We start from the raw sequence: 6,331 nt of genomic DNA on the forward strand, positions 1-6,331 counted from the left end.
CTTCGGGAGCGTGATTTTTGGAAAGGATATGATCCGGGAGACTTGGAGTTCAAGCCAGGGAAGGCTCGAGGAAGCCAGGAGATAGGAGGGCCCGCCCACCCCCTGGGCGCGCCCCTATCTCCTGTGCCCCTCGAGGCTCCCCTGATCGACTTCGCCTATATAAGTCCACGTACCCTAAAAACATCAAAGACGAAGATATTTCGGGAGTTCCGTCGCTGCAAGCCTCTATAGCCACCAAAAACCTCTCGGGAGCCCGTTCCGGCACCCTGCCATAGGGGGAATCCCTCACCGGTGGCCATCTTCATCATCCCGGCGGTATCCATGACAAGGAGGGAGTAGTTCACCCTCGGGGCTAAGGGTATGTACCAGTAGCTATGTGTTTGATCTCTCTCTCTCGTGTTCTCTCTATGGCACGATCTTGATGTATCGCGAACTTTGCTATTATAGTTGGATCTTATGATGTTTCTCGCCCTCTACTCTCTTGTAATGGATTGAGTTTTACCTTTGAAGTTGTCTTGTCGAATTGAGTCTTTAAGTATTTGAGAACACTTGATGTATGTCTTGCTGTGTTTATCTGTGGTGACAATGGGATATCACGTGCCACTTGATGTATGTTTTGGTGATCAACTTGCGGGTTCCACCCATGAACCTATGCATAGTGGTTGGCACATGTTTTCGTCTTGACTCTCCGGTAGAAACTTTGGGGCACTCTTTGAAGTACTTTGTGTTGGTTGAATAGATGAATCTGAGATTGTGTGATGCATATCGTATAATCATGCCCACGGATACTTGAGGTGACAATGGAGTATCTAGGTGACATTAGGGTTTTGGTTGATTTGCGTCTTAAGGTGTTATTATAGTACGAACTCTTGAATAGATTGATCCGAAAGAATAACTTTGAGGTGGTTTTGTACCCTACCATAATCTCTTCGTTTGTTCTCCGCTATTAGTGGCTTTGGAGTGACTCTTTGTTGCATGTTGAGGGATAGTTATATGATCCAGTTATGTTATTACTGTTGAGAGAACATGCACTAGTAAAAGTATGAACCCTATGCCTTGTTTCCTACCATTGCAATACCGTTTACGCTCACTTTTATCATTAGTTACCTTGCTGTTTTTATAATTTCAGATTACAAAAACCTATATCTACTATCCATATTGCACTTGTATCACCATATCTTCGCCGAACTAGTGCACCTATACAATTTACCATTGTATTGGGTGTGTTGGGGACACAAGAGACTCTTTGTTATTTGGTTGCAGGGTTGTTTGAGAGAGACCATCTTCATCCTACGCCTCCCACGGATTGATAAACCTTAGATCATCCACTTGAGGGAAATTTTCTACTGTCCTACAAACTTGTGCACTTGCAGGCCCAACAACGTCTACAAGAAGAAGGTTGTGTAGTAGACATCAAGCTAATTTCTAGCGCCGTTGCCGGGGAGGTGAGTGCTTGAAGGTATATCTTTAGATCTTGCAATCAAATCTTTTTGTTTCTTGTTTTATCACTAGTTTAGTTTATAAAAGAAAACTACAAAAAATGGAATTGAGTTTGTCTCATACACTTCATCTTTTTAATATCTTTCATAAGTATGATGAAAAGGAACATTGTGCTCAAGTGCTAGAAGAAGAAGTCTATAAAATGTTTGTCACTAAATATTTGTATGATGAGCATGATTGCAATGTTGTTAGTATGAATTCCTTGAGTATCCATGATGCTAATGAAATGCAAAGCCACAAGCTTGGGGAATCTATGTTTGATGAATATGATATTTTTAGTCCCCCAAGTTTTGATGAGAATATTTATTATGACGAAAGCATGCCTCCTATTTATGATGATTATATTGATAAAAGTGGATTTGGAGAGGTCATGACTTTAATTAGTGATGAATCCACTATTTCGGAAGAGGTTCCAATTGATTATGAGAACAAAGTTGCTATCTATGATGATTATTGTGATGACTTGTATGCTATTAGGAATAATGATAACCATGAAACTTGTCATCATGATTTTAGTTTTCAATTGGATTGTGCCTCACATGATAATTATTTTGTTGAGTTTGCTCCCACTACTATTCATGAGAAGAAATTTGCTTATGTGGAGAGTAGTAAATTTTCTATGCTTGTAGATCATGAAAAGAATGCTTTATGTGCTGGATATATTGTTGAATTCATTCATGATGCTACTGAAAATTATTATGAGGGAGGAATATATGCTTGTAGGAATTGCAATAATATCAAGTTTCCTCTCTATGTGTTGAAAATCTTGAAGCTATGCTTGTTTTACCTTCCTATGCTAGTTGATTATTGTTCCCATAAGTTGTTTGCTCACAAAATACCTATGCATAGGAAGTGGGTTAGACTTAAATGTGCTAGTCATATGCTTCATGATGCTCCCGTTATGTTTCAGTTCTTATCTTTTATGTGAGCATCATTGTCATCATCATGCCTAGCTAGAAATGCATTAAAGAAAAGCGCTTGTTGGGAGACAACCCAATATTTATCCTTACTGTTTTTGTGTGTTCACATGATTATGCTACTGTAGTAATCATGTTTGTAGCTTTTGTTTCAATAAAGTGCCAAGTAAGACCTTTAGGATAGCTTATGTTGATAGTTGTGTTGATCCTGCTGAAAACCAGAAACTTTTGCACCCAGTAAATTAGTTTTTTTAATTCACAGAAACGTGATCTTGATCTGATTCTTTTTGCTCTGGATTGGTACACAAATTTCTTAGGACTTCCTAATTTGGTAGGAGTCTTGGAGTTCCATAAGTATACGTTTGATACAGATTACTACAGACTGTTCTGTTTTTGACAGATTCTGTTTTCTATGTGTTGTTTGCTTATTTTGATGAATCTATGAGTAGTATCGGAAGGTATGAACCATAGAGAAATTAAAATAAAGTAGATATTACACCAATATGAATTTATAATGATTTCATTACAGTACCTAAGTGGTGGTTTTATTTTCTTATAGTAACAGAGCTTACGAGTTTTCTGTTGAGTTTTGTGTTGTGGAGTTTTCAAGTTTTGAGTAAGGATTCGATGGACTATGGAATAAGGAGTGGCAAGAGCCTAAGCTTGGGGATGCCCAAGGCACCCCAAGGTAATATTCAAAGGACAACCAAGAGCCTAATCTTGGGGATGCCCCGGAAGGCATCCCCTCTTTAGTCTTCGTTCATCGGTAACTTTACTTGGAGCTATATTTTTATTCACCACATGATATGTGTTTTGCTTGGAGCGTCATTTTCTTTTGTTAGTATTTGCTTGATGTTATTTAGAATAATGTTTTGCATCTTTAGTTTCAATAAAAATGTCAAGGATAGCCTTTACCTTGCTTATTTTGCTAGTATACTTGTTGCTGTTTGAAAACAGAAAGTTTACCGCTGTTGCGAAAATTCCCTAGAAAAGTCAGAGCATGATATAATGTTGATTTTTTTTGCATAATGAGATATGATAAATTTACTACAGTGGGAATTTTATTTCATAATTTTTGGAGTTAGGTAAGTATTGATACTCTTGCATTCTTTACAGACTGTACTGTTTTGGCAGATTGCTGTTATGTTTGCATTGTTTGCATATGTTTGCTTGTTTAATGATTCTATTTGAGGATAGGAGTATTAAATATGCAGAGGCATTTAATATGCAATGTTGAATAATAATTTTAGTGATTTGTTACAGTAGAAAATGATAAGGTTTTGCATTGGTTTATAGTAACCTATCTCACGAGTTCTTGTTGAGTTTGGTGTGGATGAAGCTTTTGATAAAAAGAGAAACCATGATATGAGAGGAATTAAGGAGACACAAAAATTCAAGCTTGGGGATGCCCAAGGCACCCCAAGATAATATTTCAAGAAGTATCAAGCATCTAAGCTTGGGGATGCCCCGGTAGGCATCCCACCTTTCTTCTTCAACCACTCAGTTAGTATCGGTTGAACCTAAGTTTTTGCTTCTTCACATGAGTTGTGCTATCCTTGCAATGCAATTTTATTTTGTTTTGCTTGCTGTTTGAAAACAATACCAAGATCTGAAAATCTTAAATGAGAGAGAGTCTTCGCATAGTTACATAATTATTTAGCTACTCATTGATCTTCACTTATATCTTGTTGGAGTAGTTTGTCATTTACTCGTGTGCTTCACTTATATCCTATGAGTAAATGGTTGAATGAGTTGATTGTCATAATTCTGAAATTATATATGTCTCATTTGCTTATCCCATGGGGAGTTATGACTTCACATCTAAGAAGTAGAGGTTGTAAATTTATTGAAGGTTAGCAAGCATTGTATTGGTCATTTGAACAATTCATGAAAGAATATTGAAGGAAGAGAGATTTCATATATAAATACACTATCCTAGACATCTTTTATAATTGGGAGCACTCATTAAGTACGACATGCTAAAGAGTTGATGTTGGACAAGGAAGACAATGTAATGGGTTATGTTTTCACACATCTCAGTTAAAGTACATTGTCATGGATCATTCAAACATGTTGAGCTTGCCTTTCCCCCTCATGCTAGCCAAAATTCCTTGCACCAAGTAGAGATACTACTTGTGCTTCCAAATATCCTTAAACCCAGTTTTGCCATGAGAGTCCACCATACCTACCTATGGATTAAGTAAGATCCTTCAAGTAAGTTGTCATCGGTGCAAGCAATAAAAATTGCTCTCTAAATATGTATGATCTTTTGGTGTGAAGAATATAGCTTTATACGATCTTGTTATGGAAGCAATAAAAGCGATGGACTGCATAATAAAGGTCCATATACAAGTGGCAATATAAAGTGACGTTCATCCGCATTAAGATTTTGTGCATCCAACCCTAAAAGCGCATGACAACCTCTGCTTCCCTCTGCGAAGGGCCTATCTTTTACTTTATGTCTTTTACTTTATGCAAGAGTCAAGGTGATCTTCACCTTTCCCTTTTTCATTTTATCCTTTGGCAAGCACCTCGTGTTGAAAAGATCCTGATATATATATATATATATATATATATATATTATATATATATATATCCAATTGGATGTAAGTTAGCATGAACTATTATTGTTGACATCACCCAAAGGTGAATATGTTGGGAGGAAACACTATAAGCCCCTATCTTTCTCAGTGTCCGATTTCCGTAACCATTAGTATTGCGTGAGTGGTAGCAATTGTGGAAGACTATATGATAGTTGAGTATGTGAAGTTTGCTAAATCAAAGCTCTGACATAGACCCTTCCTGAAAATAAGATGAATTGCAATTGTTTGATGACTGAGAACATAGTTTGCTAGTTTTCAAGAAAGTTTATGATCTATGCTTTAACATGTGAATTGCTTGTTACTTGTTCGTGAGAAGTTTTATGAGATGAACTACCGTTATGACATATAATCATGCTAGAAAAGGTGATTGAAATTATCATTGATCAAACTTGTGCACCTTCTAGCATTCACACTTCATAAATTCTTTCTTTTATCATTTACCTACTCGAGGACGAGTAGGAATTAAGCTTGGGGATGCTGATACGTCTCCAACGTATCTATAATTTATGAAGCATTCATGCTATTTTATTATCTATTTTGGATGTTTACGGGCTTTATTATACACTTTTATATTACTTTTGGGACTAACCTACTAACCGAAGGCCCAGCCCATATTATTGTTTTATTGCATGTTTCAGTATTTCGAAGAAAAGGAATATCAAACGGTGTCCAAACGGAATGAAACCTTTGGGAGTGTGATTTTTGGAAAGGATATGATCCGGGAGACTTGGAGTTCAAGCCAGGGAAGGCTCGAGGAAGCCAGGAGATAGGAGGGCGCGCCCACCCCCTGGGCGCGCCCCCTGTCTCTTGGGCCCCTTGAGGCTCCCCCGACCAACTTCTTTCGCCTATATAAGTCCACGCACCCTAAAAACATCAAAGACGAAGATAGATTGGGAGTTCCGCCGCCGCAAGCCTCTGTAGCCACCAAAAACCTCTTGGGAGCCCATTCTGGCACCCTGCCGGAGGGGGAATCCCTCACCGGTGGCCATCTTCATCATCCTGGCGCTATCCATGACGAGGAGGGAGTAGTTCACCCTCGGGGCTGAGGGTATGAACAGGACCCTCGTTTTGACCGTAGGATGTCCGTTTCGTACGTTTTGCGGTATGCCACACCCCTCCCGATCAACAGGACCCCCGTTTCGACCATAGGAGGTCCGTTTCGTCCGTTTTGCGGTACACCACACCCCTCCCAATCAACAGGACCCTCGTTTCGACCGTAGGAGGTCCGTTTCATCCGTTTTGCGGTAAGCCACACCCCTCCCGATCAACAAGACCCCCGTTTCGACCGTAGGAGGTCTGTTTTGTCCGTTT

This window comes from Triticum aestivum, chromosome 3B (assembly GCF_018294505.1).
Source record: "Triticum aestivum cultivar Chinese Spring chromosome 3B, IWGSC CS RefSeq v2.1, whole genome shotgun sequence".
In the NCBI taxonomy this organism is placed as follows: Eukaryota; Viridiplantae; Streptophyta; class Magnoliopsida; order Poales; family Poaceae; genus Triticum; species Triticum aestivum.